Source organism: Cynocephalus volans, chromosome 2, assembly GCF_027409185.1.
Source record: "Cynocephalus volans isolate mCynVol1 chromosome 2, mCynVol1.pri, whole genome shotgun sequence".
Classification (NCBI taxonomy): domain Eukaryota; kingdom Metazoa; phylum Chordata; class Mammalia; order Dermoptera; family Cynocephalidae; genus Cynocephalus; species Cynocephalus volans.
In genome coordinates this window covers 63,133,991-63,149,877 of record NC_084461.1, presented here as the reverse complement: position 1 = coordinate 63,149,877, position 15,887 = coordinate 63,133,991, and the positions used below count along the sequence as shown (strand labels likewise).

Here is a 15,887-nt window from a genome sequence, read left to right as displayed (position 1 = left end):
CTCCAGTGTTTGTATTAATTTATGGTCCTGCTAGTGATGCATAAAAGTTCCTGTTGCTCTGTAGTCTCACCAGCACTTGGTATTTTCAGACTCTTAAATCGCTGCCAATCTGCTGAGAGTGGAAATGCATCTTACTATGGTTTTAATTTGCAGTTCCATGATTACACCTTTTTATATGATTACTGGACATATTTTTTTCTTTGAAATACTTATTTAAGCCTTTTGCCCAATTTTTTATTGAGTTCATCTTTTTCTTATCAATCTGTAGATATTCTAAATATATTTGGGGATTTATTCTTAGTTATTTGTATTTTAGGTATCTTTTTCTAATTGGGAAAGAAAATGGTGTCTTTGGATATACAGAAGTTCTTAGGTTTAATGTTGCACAACTTATCAGTCTTTTCCTTTTTGTGTGTGGTGACTTTGTGTCTTGTTTAAGAAGTCTTTTTCTTATCCTGAATTTACAAGGACATTCTCTTGTTAAATTGGAAGTTTTGAATAAGGCACCAAGAAAAAATAGGTATCATACACTGTAATGAATTGTGAGATCAACCACCCTGTAGGAATTTAAACTCAGGACGGCCAACAACCGTGATCTACAATGATGATATTAAATGTGTGAGAGAAGAGAGACATGTAGGGGATTTTTGTGATGATTTGTTTTGAGAGAGCTGCTGTGACTCACCTCTCTCCTCCAACCAAGTCTAGTGAGAGGGTCTTCAGTAGGGTCTCTTGAAGGCTTGACACGTGTCTTGCGCACTTACGGGCACAGAAGACTGGTATCTGATTCTCACCTGAGAAACCTAATAGGCAAGAAACTATGATTGGCTCTGATGGTAGAGCAAAGGGAATGATAGGTGTGTGCTATCAGAATTTGTTCGGGGAAAAAAAGAGTTCCTTACGAGCTAGATTGGGGATACGCTCAAGAGAGAACTGGCTTGGTTAAATCCTGTCCAAAAGGCAGTCTGGAGGGTAAACAGTCCTCCTAGAGGATGAAATAAGAGATCATTATATTGCTGGTGATGATGACAGTTAGGTCTCCAAACACTTTACAAAATCATTTATGAGAGAGTCAGCTTTAAAGAAATGCCAGACCCAGAGGGTGCAAAGCTGCCTTAGAACAATACCACTCAGCTGTGTGCTGGACAATGTTTAACATTTGCTTGTGTGTGTGTGTGTGGGGGGTATTGAAGAAAAAATTATTCAATGACACTTGTTAAAACGTGATAAGGAATACTTTATTCTGGACCATCACAATAGGTACAGGCACCACTGCAAAGGGGTCTTGTAGTGATGGACAGAGATTGGGATGAACTCTGAATACAGCATGGTTGAGTGGGAATTTATAGCCAAGGAGCAGGGTGGGTGGGGATCAATGGACTGCTCCCTATTTTCCAAAAGAAAATAACTAAGAGGAAAAACATCAGGAGTAAGGGGGATTCTGGCTAAACCAACTTAACAGAATTCTTGCTGAAGACAGGCCAGTGTGATCAGACATCACCTGGGAGGTGGTGGAGGATAAGGAACCTGATCAGATTTTGGGGGTGATCAGATATCAACGGTGGGGGGGTCTTGCTAAATTGACTTAGCAGGGCTTTTTGTTAAAATTGGATTTTACAAGGAAGTACACAGATGGATCTAGAAGAAGTTTTGGAAGCCTGACTAAAGTTTGGCCAAGCAAAGAATCTTTACCAGGGAGAAAGCACTGATTTGTAGCATTTGAAGAATTCTGTGATATAAATACTCCAAAAGTTATTCTATACATCATTATTTCTTCTGTCCTGGTTCTCCTTCTCTACTGACCTCATAGTTTAATGTAGCAAAATAATTAGGAAGTGACAACTTTTTGGTATTTATTTCATTTATTTTTAATATGATTTGTTATAAGTTTAAACACTTTAATGACTATATGTAATAATTGGCTTGCAGATTCCTAAAAATTTAACAATTGGTTCTGGAGCTGGCTTCCATTACACCACGGACATCACTCTAGTATGAAATTTCCTGCCTCCCTATCTCCATATCTCTGCCTTCCCCACACTCCAATCCTGGAGGGGTCAGACTTTGTGGTTAGCTAAGGGGAGTAGAAGAACCAGGAAAGGAGAAGAAATAATGTGTTGAATAAGTTTTGGAAGTCTCAGTTCTCTGAGAGTACTATTTGGAGGAAAGTGAGTTAGTCCTTCATTCAACAACATAGACATTACACTAGGGAGACCATGCAAAAAGTGGAAGGCTGAAGGAGGACACATAAAAAAGAAAAACACAAGGTAAAATGAATGTTGAAGGAGAAAGATGACAAAACACAATAATGTCCACTCTACTTGGGCTTATTTTCATGTGATTGTGTTGGCTGTGCATAATCCGCCCTGGCCAAGGCCTGGCAACATTGGCTGACCGTTGCTTGTTTACTCATGTAACTAGCTCGTAAAATGATTAACTAGATTTCAACTTTGAACTGCCATAAAGAAATCATGCTATTTTTCTCTTTGCTAGGACACACTACCAAATGAAGAGCCAGTTTTAGCTTTGTGGCATTCAGTGCCTGTGCCATGATGGTCAGTCTTTATACTTGGAGTGTTCTTTCTCCCTTCTCTGTCTGGAAAACTACTCTTCCTTCAATCCTCCCTCATCTTGTTTAATGCTTTCCTTTACTGAGCCACACCTCCCCTTTCATAATCAAAGCCCACAGTGTGATGTTTTAAAATAAAGGACACACATTCACATTTTTTCATAATACAGATGATAGGAGAAGAGACAAACATCTGCCTTATAGTCTAACCATGTTTTATCAGTATTTAACTCTGGCAGTTGTCATATGTCAGGGAACATGCAATGATTTTTTATTTTTAAAGTGGTGGTACCAAGACAATTAAATGAGGAAGAGCTAAACTTTTTAACACAAGGTGCTGGAACAACTGGATATCCGCATGGGGAAAAAGTGAGTCTTGTCTCCTACTTTATTACATATACAAAATATAATTTAAGATAAATCATAGAATTTAAAGTAAAGTTAGAATCATAGTGCTTCCAAAAGAAAATAAGGAGGAATATCTTCATGACCTTCAAGGGAAGAATTCTTCAGAACCTTGGCTTGTGCAAAGATTTCCAACATGACACAAAAGCCATTATACCGGGTTGAATAGTCCCCCCTCCCCAATTCATGTCCTTCCCTGTAATTAGTTAAGATGAGGTCATACTGGGGTAGGATGGGCCCTTATAAGAAAAGGAGAAGAGGTACAGAGACAGAGACACACAGGGAGAACACCACATGGATGATGAAGGCAAAGACTGGAATGATGCGTCTACAAGCCAAGGAATGCCAAGAATTGTTGGCAACACCAGAAGCTAAGAGAAAGGCATGGAACAGAATTTCTTCTAGAACCTTCAGAGTGAACGTGTCCCAGCCAATACTTTGATTTTGGACTTCTGTTCTCCAGACCTGTGAGATAAATATCTGTTGTTTTAAGCCATCCAGTTTGTGATATTTTTTAATGGCAACCTTAGGAAACTAATGAATCACTAACCATAAAAAAAAAATTGATAAATTGGATATTATTCCAATTAAAACCTTCTGCTCATCAAAAGACACTATTAATTTTCGGTTTCAAGATGGTGGCGGCTGCGGCGGCTGGCGCGGAGTAGCTGAGGTGGAAAAGGTGGCCACTGGGCCTCAGGCAGCCGGGAAACTTGTGGACCTTCCTCTGGCCATCTCTTAAGGGAGGACTGCTGCTGCTGGCCGGTCGTGGGGGCTCAACGCCACTTTGCCCCCAGCAGGAGAGGCTGCCTCATTTACAGGCAACAGCTTTGAAGTGTGGAGCAGGAAAAGAACTGATTCTTAGCTGCAAAAGCGAGTCTTGAAACAGGGAACACGGCGCCAGGACTGCCGTGGATGCAGCCAGGATCCCGGAGGCTGGGGCCGCACTGAAGGCGGCCAGCTGCCCTATTCAGGATTCGAGGTTTCAGGCCGGCATTAAAGAAGATTCCTGGGAGCGCCCGAGCGGCGCCGCGACTGAACAGCCCGAGGCGGCAGCGCCGAGAACACGGAAGGCAACAAACCAGAGACAGAGCGAGCGCCCGACCTGGCACAGCACTGTGAGTGATCCCTGGCACAGCTCTGTTCGGGGGGTGGATGCCCACGCGGCTCCCGCCTGCACCACCAGGCCACTCACTGCCCCGGTGCTGCCTCCATTTTCCCAGGTGCGGGCAGCTCCGCCCTGCTTGGCCATCACTGAGCCCATTTGCTTGGCCTGGCGCGGGGCTTTCCGGACCCTGCGGGCCGGCCTCCTCTCCCACTCCCTCCGCGGTTCTCTGGCGGGGCTGGGGGTGTGGGGCGTCCCGACCAGTGTTGGGAGGGCTAGGAAGTACGGGCGGGCCGACTGTCACTCCACCATACCCTGGACTCCGGCCCCGGTAAACTTCCTGTTACTGGGAGGCAGATACCATCTCTGCGACCACCAGTTTGGAAAAAAGCCTAACGAATTTCTGGTTGGGAAGAGTGTGGTAGGAGAGTTCCCAGGTCCGCTTGAACCTGCCGGAGAGCAGGCTGCAGGCGGGCACTAGACTCGGTTTATACCGGGGGGATACAAAGGTGAACAAGACCCAAGAAAGATCTACACAGTGCTACAAAGGCACCCAGAGAGACCGGTCGTCTGTGCCTAGCAGAAACCTGGTAGACTTCCTGGGCGAGGCGGTGCTGAGCAGGGTCTTGAAGGCCCAGCTGATAGACGAGGGGTGCAGAAGACACACCCCAGCCCAGCACAGTGTGCACAGAGGGGGGAGACGTGCGGCCAGGGAGGCGGAGACTCGACAGAAATCACACACCCGGTGGGGTCGCCACTGCACGATCTAACAGCCTGGGCCAGAGCACACGGAACGGGGAGAAGTCCTGTACAGAAAGTGAAAGCTCAACAGAGATCACACACCCTGTGGTACGTGATCCACCAGCCCAGCAGAGTACAAGCTGACCAGAAAGGTGGATCCCCGGAGAAGCCCAAGACCCGAGGCAACCACACACACAAGACACTAGAGGCCAACTGAGCAGTCACGGCGGGAGCCATACCAAATTGGCAACCACAGCAACATCCTAGTTAGTCATTAGTCTCAAACCGGTGGACTGTGAAACCCCCTGCCACAATGAATAAACACCAAAAAAAAGACACCAGAAATACAAAAAATCAAGAAAGTACACCACCAAAAGTTAATAAATCTCATACTCTAGATCCTATAGAACAAGAAGCCCTTGAAATAACTGACAAGGAATTTCGAGTGATAATTCTAAGGAAACTGAATGAGATACAAGAAAACTCAGCTAGACATCATGATGAAATGAGGAAAAGTATACAGGATCTGAAAGAGGAAATATACAAGGAAATCAATGTCCTGAAAAAAAATGTAGCAGAACTTGCTGAACTGAAGAAGTTATTCAGCGAAATAAAAAACACAACGGAGAGTTTAACCAGCAGGCTTGTCGAAGTTGAAGAGAGAACCTCTGAACTTGAAGATGGGCTGTTTGAAATAACACAAGCAGACAAAAAGAAAGAAAAAAGAATCAAGGACATGGAAGAAAATCTGAGAGAGATATCAGACAACCTCAAGCGCTCAAATATCCGAGTCATGGGTATTCCAGAAGGGGAGGAAAATGGAGATTCCATTGAAAACATATTCAACAAAATAGTGGCAGAAAACTTCCCAGGTATAGGAAAAATCACAGATCTTCAGATCCAGGAAGCTCAACGATCTCCAAACGTATTCAACCCAAAAAGGCCTTCTCCAAGACATGTCATAGTCAAATTGGCAAAACTCAGAGACAAAGAGAGAATCTTAAAAGCTGCAAGAGAGAAGCGTCAAATCACCTATAAGGGAGCCCCAATCAGGTTAACATCAGACTTTTCATCACAAACCCTAAAAGCTAGAAAGGAATGGGATGATATTTTCAAAATACTAAAAGACAAAGATTGCCAGCCAAGAATACTCTACCCTGCAAGGCTATCCTTCCGAAATGAGGGGCAAATAGTATATTTCTCAGACAAACAAAAACTGCGGGAGTTCACTACCACACGACCACCCTTACAAGAAATCCTCAAGGGAGTACTGGGTTTGGTTCCTGAAAAATAACTACCACTGCCATAAAAACCTAAGAAAAATCTAAACCCGCTAGTACAATAAAAATGGCATTCATGAAGAGAAAACAAGCTAACAAAAACACTATCTACAACCTAAGGAACCAACAAACAAAGAAACCAAACAGTAAATCAGAAAGCAAGGAACAAAAGACACCTAAGACAACCAAACAACCAATAAAATGCTAGGAATAAATCAACACCTTTCAATAACAACTCTTAATGTTAAAGGCTTAAATTCCCCAATTAAAAGACACAGACTGGCTGACTAGATCAAAAAGCAGGACCCAACTATATGCTGCCTACAAGAGACCCACCTCACCCATAAAGATTCACACAGACTAAGAGTGAAAGGATGGAAAAAGATTTACCATGAAAACAGAAAAGAAAAACGAGCTGCAGTAGCTATTCTTATATCTGACAAAATAGACTTTAAACTAAAAACCATAAAAAGAGACAATGAGGGACACTACTTAATGATAAAAGGACTGATCCATCAAGAAGACATAACAATCATAAATATGTACGCACCCAATGTTGGAGCAGCCAGATTTATAAAACAAACTCTATTAGACCTAAAGAAGGAAATAGACACTAATACCATAATAGCAGGGGACCTGAACACTCCACTGTCAATATTAGACAGATCATCTAGGCAAAGAATCAGTAGAGAAACACAAGATCTAAACAAGACTCTAGACCAATTGGAATTGGCAGATATCTACAGAACATTCCACCCAACAACCTCAGAATATTCATTCTTCTCATCAGCACATGGATCATTCTCCAGGATAGATCACATATTAGGTCACAAATCAAGTCTCAATAAATTCAAAAAAATTGGAATTATCCCATGTATCTTCTCAGACCACAATGGATTAAAACTAGAAATTAATAACAAACAAAACTCTGGAAACTATACAAACACATGGAAATTAAACAGCATTCTACTTAATGACATATGGGTCCAAGAAGAAATCAAGCAGGAAATCAAAAAGTTTATTGAAACTAATGAAAACAATGATACATCATACCAAAACCTGTGGGATACTGCAAAAGCAGTATTGAGGGGAAAATTTATTGCATTAAATGCTCACTTCAGAAGAATGGAAAGATGGCAAGTGAACAACCTAACACTTCACCTTAAAGAACTAGAAAAACAAGAACAATCCAATCCTAAAGTTAGCAGACGGAAAGAAATCATTAAGATCAGAGCAGAACTGAATGAAATTGAAAACCAAAAAACAATTCAAAAGATCAACGAATCAAAAAGTTGGTTTTTTGAAAAGATAAATAAAATTGACAAACCATTAGCATGGCTAACAAAAAAAAGAAGAGAGAAGACTCAAATAACAAAAATTAGAAATGAAAAAGGCGATATTACAACTGATTCATCTGAAATACAAGGAATCATTCGAGACTACTATAAACAACTATACGCCAACAAATTTGAAAATCTGGAGGAAATGGATAAATTTCTGGACACACACAAGCTCCCAAAACTGAACCGTGAAGACGTAGAAAATTTGAACAGACCAATAACAATAAAGGAGATTGAAGCTGTTATCAGAAGGCTCCCAACAAAGAAAAGCCCAGGACCAGATGGATTCACAGCAGAATTTTACCAAACATTCAAAGAGGAATTGACACCGATTCTTTACAAACTATTCCAAAAGATTGAAACGGACGCAAATCTCCCAAACTCATTCTATGAAGCAAACATCATCCTGATACCAAAACCAGGTAAAGATATAACCAAAAAAGAAAACTACAGGCCAATATCCTTGATGAATATAGATGCAAAAATCCTCACTAAAATACTAGCAAACAGAATACAGCAACACATACGAAAAATTATTCATCACGATCAAGTGGGATTCATCCCAGGGATGCAAGGTTGGTTCAACATACGCAAATCAATAAATGTGATACACCATATTAATAAACTCAAACACAAGGACCATATGATCATCTCTATAGATGCTGAAAAAGCATTTGATAAAGTTCAGCACTCATTCATGACAAAGACCCTCAATAAGTTAGGTATAGAGGGAAAGTATCTCAACATAATTAAAGCCATATATGACAAACCCACTGCCAATATCATCCTGAATGGGGAAAAGCTGAAAGCTTTTCCTTTAAGAACAGGCACTAGACAAGGATGCCCACTCTCACCACTCCTATTCAACATAGTGTTGGAAGTACTAGCCAGAGCAATCAGAGAAGAGAAGGAAATAAAGGGCATCCAGATTGGAAAAGATGAAGTCAAACTGTCCCTGTGTGCAGATGACATGATCCTATATATCGAACAGCCTAAAACCTCTACAAAAAAACTGTTGGAATTGATAAATGATTTCAGCACAGTAGCAGGATACAAAATCAACACACAAAAATCAGTAGCATTTCTTTTCTCCAATAGTGAACATGCAGAAGGAGAAATCAAGAAAGCCTGCCCATTTACAATAGCCACCAAAAAAATAAAATACTTAGGAATTGAGTTAACCAAGAAGGTGAAAAATCTCTATAATGAGAACTACAAACCACTGCTGAGAGAAATTAGAGAGGATACAAGAAGATGGAAAGATATTCCATGCTCTTGGATTGGAAGAATCAACATAGTGAAAATGTCCATACTACCCAAAGTGATATACAAATTCAATGCAATCCCCATCAAAATTCCAAAGACATTTTTCTCAGAAATGGAAAAAACTATTCAGACATTTATATGGAACAATAAAAGACCACGAATAGCCAAAGCAATGCTCAGCAAAAAAATAAAGCTGGAGGCATAACACTACCTGACTTTAAGCTATCCTACAAAGCTATAATAACCAAAACAGTATGGTACTGGCATAAAAACAGACACACTGACCAATGGAATAGAATAGAGAATCCAGAAATCAACCCACACACTTACTGCCATCTGATCTTTGACAAAGGCACCAAGCCTATTCACTGGGGAAGGGACTGCCTCTTCAGCAAGTGGTGCTAGGATAACTAGATATCGATATGCAGGAGAATGAAACTAGATCCATACCTCTCACCGTATACTAAAATCAACTCAAAATGGATTAAGGATTTAAATATACACCCTGAGACAATAAAACTTCTTAAAGAAAACATAGGAGAAACACTTCAGGAAATAGGACTGGGCACAGACTTCATGAATACGACCCCAAAAGCACGGGCAACCAAAGGAAAAATAAACAAATGGGATTATATCAAACTAAAAAGCTTCTGCACAGCAAAAGAAACAATTAAAAGAGTTAAAAGACAACCAACAGAGTGGGAGAAAATATTTGCAAAATATACATCTGACAAAGGATTAATATCCAGAATATATAAGGAACTCAAACAACTTTACAAGAAGAAAACAAGCAACCCAATTAAAAAATGGGCAAAAGAGCTAAGTAGGCATTTCTCTAAGGAAGATATCCAAATGGCCAACAGACATATGAAAAAATGCTCAACATCACTCAGCATCCGGGAAATGCAAATCAAAACCACATTGAGATACCATCTAACCCCAGTTAGGATGGCTAAAATCCAAAAGACTAAGAACGATAAATGCTGGCGAGGCTGCGGAGAAAAAGGAACTCTCATACATTGTTGGTGGGACTGCAAAATGGTGCAGCCTCTATGGAAAATGGTATGGAGGTTCCTTAAACAATTGCAAATAGATCTACCATACGACCCAGCCATCCCACTGTTGGGAATATACCCAGAGCAATGGAAATCATCAAGTCGAAGGTATACCTGTTCCCCAATGTTCATCGCAGCACTCTTTACAATAGCCAAGAGTTGGAACCAGCCCAAATGCCCATCATCAGATGAGTGGATACGGAAAATGTGGTACATCTACACAATGGAATACTACTCAGCTATAAAAACGAATGAAATACTGCCATTTGCAACAACATGGATGGACCTCGAGAGAATTATATTAAGTGAAACAAGTCAGGCACAGAAAGAGAAATACCACATGTTCTCACTTATTGGAGGGAGCTAAAAATTAATATATAAATTCACACACACACATACACACACACAAACCGGGGGGGGGGAAGAAGATATAACAACCACAATTATTTGAAGTTGATACAACAAGCAAACAGAAAGGACATTGTTGGGGGGGAGGGGAGGAGGGAGAAGGGAGGGAGGTTTTGGTGATGGGGAGCAATAATCAGCTACAATGTATATCGACAAAATAAAATTTAAAAAAAAATAAAAAAAAGATAAAATAAATAAAATAAAAAGTTCTTTGGAAAAAAAAAAAAAAAGACACTATTAAGAAAATGAATAGGCAAGCCAGAGACTAATAAAAGATACTTATGATACATGTATCTGACAAAGGCTTCACATCTAAAATATGTTAAAGAGTTCCTATGAATCAATAATAAAAATACAAGCAATTGAGTTAAAAAGTGGGCAAGAAAGTTGAACATACGTACACCTACGACTTCACAAAAGGTATACAAACAACCAAAAAGCACACAGAAAGGTGCCCCGTATCATTAACCATCAGGGAAATGCAAATTAAAACCACACCAAGTTACTATTTAACACCTACTGGAAAGGGTAACACATAGAAGACTGACAATAACAAATGTTGGTGAAGATATGGAGCAAATGGAACTTTCATACATTGCTGGTGGGAGTGATATCTATTTGGAGAACTATAAGGCAGTTTCTTACAAGGTTGAACACATACCTACCATATGACCTAGCAATTTCACTCTTACCTAGACAAACGAAAACATGCAGCCACAGAAGGATTCCATCAAAAATGTTCATAGCAGCCTCATTCATAATAGCCCCCCAAATTGGATATAACTCAAATGTCCATCAATAGAAGAATATACTAAACAAATTTGGTATATTTGTACAATATAATACTACTCAACAATAAAAAGGAATGAACTGATGCAAAAACATGGATGAATATGAGACACATTAAACTGACTAAAAGAAGCCAGTTAAAAAAGGTACATGCAGTACGATTCCATTTATATGAAAAATTACTGTACAATGATAGAAAAACTACTCTACATGGTAGAAATCAGAAAGTGGTTGCTGGGTGGGTTTTGAGAAAAGGACAGGAGTGATGGAAATTTTCTTTATCTTCTTTTAAGTGGTGGTTAGCTGCGTATGTATACACTGTCAAAAATCATTGAACTGTATTGTTTCACTAGATCAAAATTCTGATTAACCTCTTGTGGCTGTGATTTTTTTCTTTTTCTACACTGGCAGACCTACTGATACATTAGTCTAAACATTTTTACATGGCTGTTTCAGTTATATACAAAAATAATCCCATTATCATGGGTTCATTTGGCAATTTCATCAGCCCAGAAACCATTAAAATTTGTATTTTTATTATGTATTATCTGTTTATGCAAATTATACTTTTAAGATTCAAGCTATTGCTTGTGCATTACCCTTTCTCCACTTACAACTCCCATTCTTCTTCTGTAGGGTTGTGTATGCTGCTGTAAGTAATAAATACAGAAATACACAATGGCTCAAAAAACATACACACGTTATTGAGTGGAACACTTAAGGTTTATGCCTTTCATTATACATAAATTATAACTCAATAAAGAGAAGCAATAAAAGACATTATGCTATTCTGTAGTAGCCGAATTAGGTGGTGGCTTAGTATGTATGGCTTAGTATCTTATTTCCTTAACCTTCCTAAACAATCCCAAATAAACATATACTCTAAGAAAAAGCCACAAATTTGTTATGTAAGCGGCTAAGTGAAAACTGTGTTTGCTATTCAAATGCAATCTTTGGTGACGTTTCATAGCCCTTACTTCCAAGGAGATCTCACCCTTAAGCCTTTTCTATATGAAATTCTGTTGTTCTGCTCTTTGTTTTATTCTGTAAACAATGCAATATAAGCAGCTATGCTTACCCAAGGATATAGCTGTATTTCATTCTTTTTAATGATAACAGAATATTCTACTGCATAATCCCCTATTGATGAACATTTAGGTTGTTTCTAGATTTTCAAGATTACAGTTGGTGCAAGTATAATTAGTAATACCAGTGTAGGAATAAATTTTGAAAAGTGGAAAGGCTATCTCTAAGGGTATGTACATATGAAACATTTTGACAGATGTTGCCAAACTGCTCTCCAAAAAAGATAGAACCAATCTATTCTCCCTTCAACAGTGTACAAGAGTGCCTATTTCCAACAACTCATTGCCAGTATTGAACATTATCAATCTCTTATTATTTTTTTAATCTTTGCCAAACTGATAGACAAAACCTACAAACCAGCAAACATCTTGGTTGTTTTAATGAAAATTTCTTTAATTATGAGTTAGGTTAAGCATCTTTTAAAATCCAGTTTTTTTAAATCAGTTTCTACCACAGAGAAAAGACCAGATGTGGGAAAGAGAGATGAAAAGAGACAGAAAAATACAGACGTCTTAGCATTTGGGCCATCAGTGAGTATTATTTGCCTAGATAAGCAGACAAGAAGAAACCTGTCAAACTTGTCAAACTGGTTGGCAAAAATCAGCATCATCTTCACAAGGCTGTCATATTTGATTCTCTAATTCTTTGGCAGTCTATCATGGCCTTATCTATTACTTTGCCAATTTTATACTGTGTTGATACCAACATTATACTGTGTTTATAAGCAGAAAAATTTTAAAGAGTCTTTATGAAATCTGATGCTACATAATAGTGGTTTAATATCTGTGTTCCAATATTTTTGTTTTTTCATGTCATCATAAATTATAAAATGTCATAGTGGTTTTTTTTTTTTTGAGGTGATCAGTGTATAACCATTGACCTTTAACTAGGACCGTTTGCGTTTTGCTTCTAAAGAAATATATCATTCACAGTCTAAACTAGACAATAAATAATTGTAGAGACCAGGTAGAGTAGCAACAACATCTTGCAGACATCCTGGGACAACAGGTTGGGAAGAGTTGATAATTGACCTCTAGGCTTGTCTAGTCCTCTGATTCTCATTTTTGAAATGATGAGTGTTTTTGCAATCATTCTCTGCTGATTTTATGGGCTCATTTTATCTTTTTTCAGTTGTTGGAATGATAGATGTCATTAACTATTCTTCAGTGGTTTTTCATAATGAAACATTAATGCATAATAGGCTCCTATCTCAAATTTCAAAGTACTTTTAACTTTTTGAAGTGTTTTCATATCTACTTTATGCCATTTTAAACTAAAATTGAGCTTCTATCTTAAATTATGCACTAAGAAGGGACATAGCCTGTAGGAGTTGTCGTTGGCATATTCCTCACATATGAATCAACTATAATGATCATTAAAAACAAATTGGAGGACTGAATCAACACCCAATCATGTTTAAACCTGCCTTCGTGCACTCCCATATTTTGCATATATTTTTTTTTACTATTACACATATTTAACAAAAAGTTTAATAAGAAAATGTACGTGACTTGATTTTTACACCATAGTACCTCAGGCCTTTTCAGAGGGGACATGGATTACTCTGCTGAACAGCCATTATTCATATTCATTCCAAGGTTTCTAATATGATGAGTCTATTTCCTTATATTAACCACCATTCCAATATTGTTCTGTTGCTCACTAGTTGCCATCTTCACATGTTCATGTATCACAAGATTCATAAAGGGATCAAATCCCTGCAATATTCCTTGGACATATCTGCCACAATTTAATTTCAATGGTAACTTTTTGTATATAAATTTTTTTCAACTCGGGAGGGTGAGGTTTGCTCACAGTGTGTACTCAACAGGCTTGCGGCCTTGAAAGGGAATTCTCTGCTCACCTCATGCTCCTGTGGCAAGCCCAATGTTGACTCATCTTGCAGTTTTTGAGAAAGGATTTCATGTATCCTGATTTTTTTTTTTTTGCTTACATATTCATTCCCATTTACTTTTTTTTATTCACTTAACAGTTTTAATTTGTGCTGAACACCACGTGAATTTCTTGGGTTAATGGATTAGCAACATGTTTTTGTGAAAAATGTCTGTCTGAGAAAATGTAGGTTCTTTTGGTAAATGTATTTAAAAATGCTTATAGAATACTTGGTGAAATACTTTATATAGCTTTATTTCGGGGATAAATATTACTTAGGTGAAAAGTGGCTGTTGCATTTACTCTGTTACAAATTTATGTTGCATTATATCTATAATAAACCAAATTTTCTATGAAAGTCTCCTCTCTCACAGTTCTGGGATCTAAAGTAACCTGAAGAGGGTAAAAATGACATGAAGCTATAGGCAGGGAAGAATCTTAATTATAAAAGCAAAATATATTGTGTAACCACAAAATAATGAGACTTCTTTTTCAAAGTCCACACTTCCAAACAAGTCTCATCATTACATTACACCTTGCACATAATCTACTTCCTGCTTAGTGCTCCAGCCTCATCTCCCTTACTTCCCCAGCTCCAGGCACGTGGGGGCCCCCTTCCTGTTCTTCTACGATGTTTCAGAGACTTTGTACTTATGTTCACGCTTTAGGTCTTAGGTCAAATGTCACTTCCTCATACAGGTCTTCTCTGACCATGTTCTGTAAGCAATCTATTTATTTCTTTCAGGCATACATCACTCTCTGAATGATTTCATTTATTTATTTACTTGTGTATTGTCTGCCTCATCTATTAGAAAACTAGTCCAAGAACGTAAGGGCCCTTATTCTCAGCTCTCCATCAGGGCACTAAGTCTTACTAGCATTTGTAGCTTAGCATACATGCTATTGGGATATTGTTGGGGTGTAGAGGGTTGTTACCCCAAAATATGGTATTTTGACATGGTGGAATAAAGAAGCAGCCTCAAGTCTCTCTGCCCCCCCCGTCTCTCAATCCTCTGTCACTCTCCAAAGCACAGGATGAAGCTGTTCCCTTATCTGCCTAAAGTCCATCCCACTAAATAAGAAGACAATTACCTCTGGTCCTTTCCCTGCGTTTTCATTAATTTAACTCATACCACAGGAAAGAAGACTGGAGTCTCAACACACCTGGACTAACTTTTGTCACAGACCACTGTCTTCTATTTTGGTCCCATTCAGTATTTTGAAGAAAATCATTTACCAGTCACTGTCTGCCCTACCAGGCACAACAGATTTTGTCCCAGGCCACTATATGTTCTTTAGGCCCATTGCATCAGCTTAAGAATCATTTACTCCGACACTGTCCATCTCTCCTTTCCCTATGAAGATGTGTATATAAGCTCTATACCCCACCAGAAAATCGGGAAATTACTCTCTTGTGATTCCCTCATGCATTTCCCCTCCAAGCACATTAAAATAACAAAATTTGTTATGGCTTTTTCTTCATCTTAATCTGTTTATTAGTTGATTTTTCAGAAAACCTTCAGGGGGTTGAAGGAGAAGTTTTCCCTTGGTCCCTACAGTATGATTACAGAATTTTTCTTCCTAATGAAAATCTATTCCATGTATTGAAAAGGACAGTGAATCAGGGAGTCAGAAAATCCTAGTTCCATTCATTCACTTGACAAAACTTTATTTTTTTAATTTTTTTATTTTTTTAATTTTATTTTGTCGATATACATTGTAGCTGATTAATGCTCCCCATCACCAAAACCTCCCTCCCTTCTCCCTCCCCCCCTCCCCCCCAACCATGTCCTTTCTGTTTGCTTGTTGTATCAACTTCAAATAATTGTGGTTGTTATATCTTCTTCCCCCCCCCCCCCCGGTTTGTGTGTGTATGTGTGTATGTGTGTGTGTGAATTTATATATTAATTTTTAGCTCCCACCAATAAGTGAGAACATGTGGTGTTTCTC

At 38.8% G+C, this 15,887-nt stretch overlaps 1 pseudogene; it reads right to left on the bottom strand.

Annotated features, from left to right (window-relative positions):
• Positions 1–13,632: 13,632 nt before the first annotated feature.
• Positions 13,633–14,651, bottom strand: LOC134370514 (small nuclear ribonucleoprotein G-like; annotated as a pseudogene).
• Positions 14,652–15,887: the final 1,236 nt, after the last annotated feature.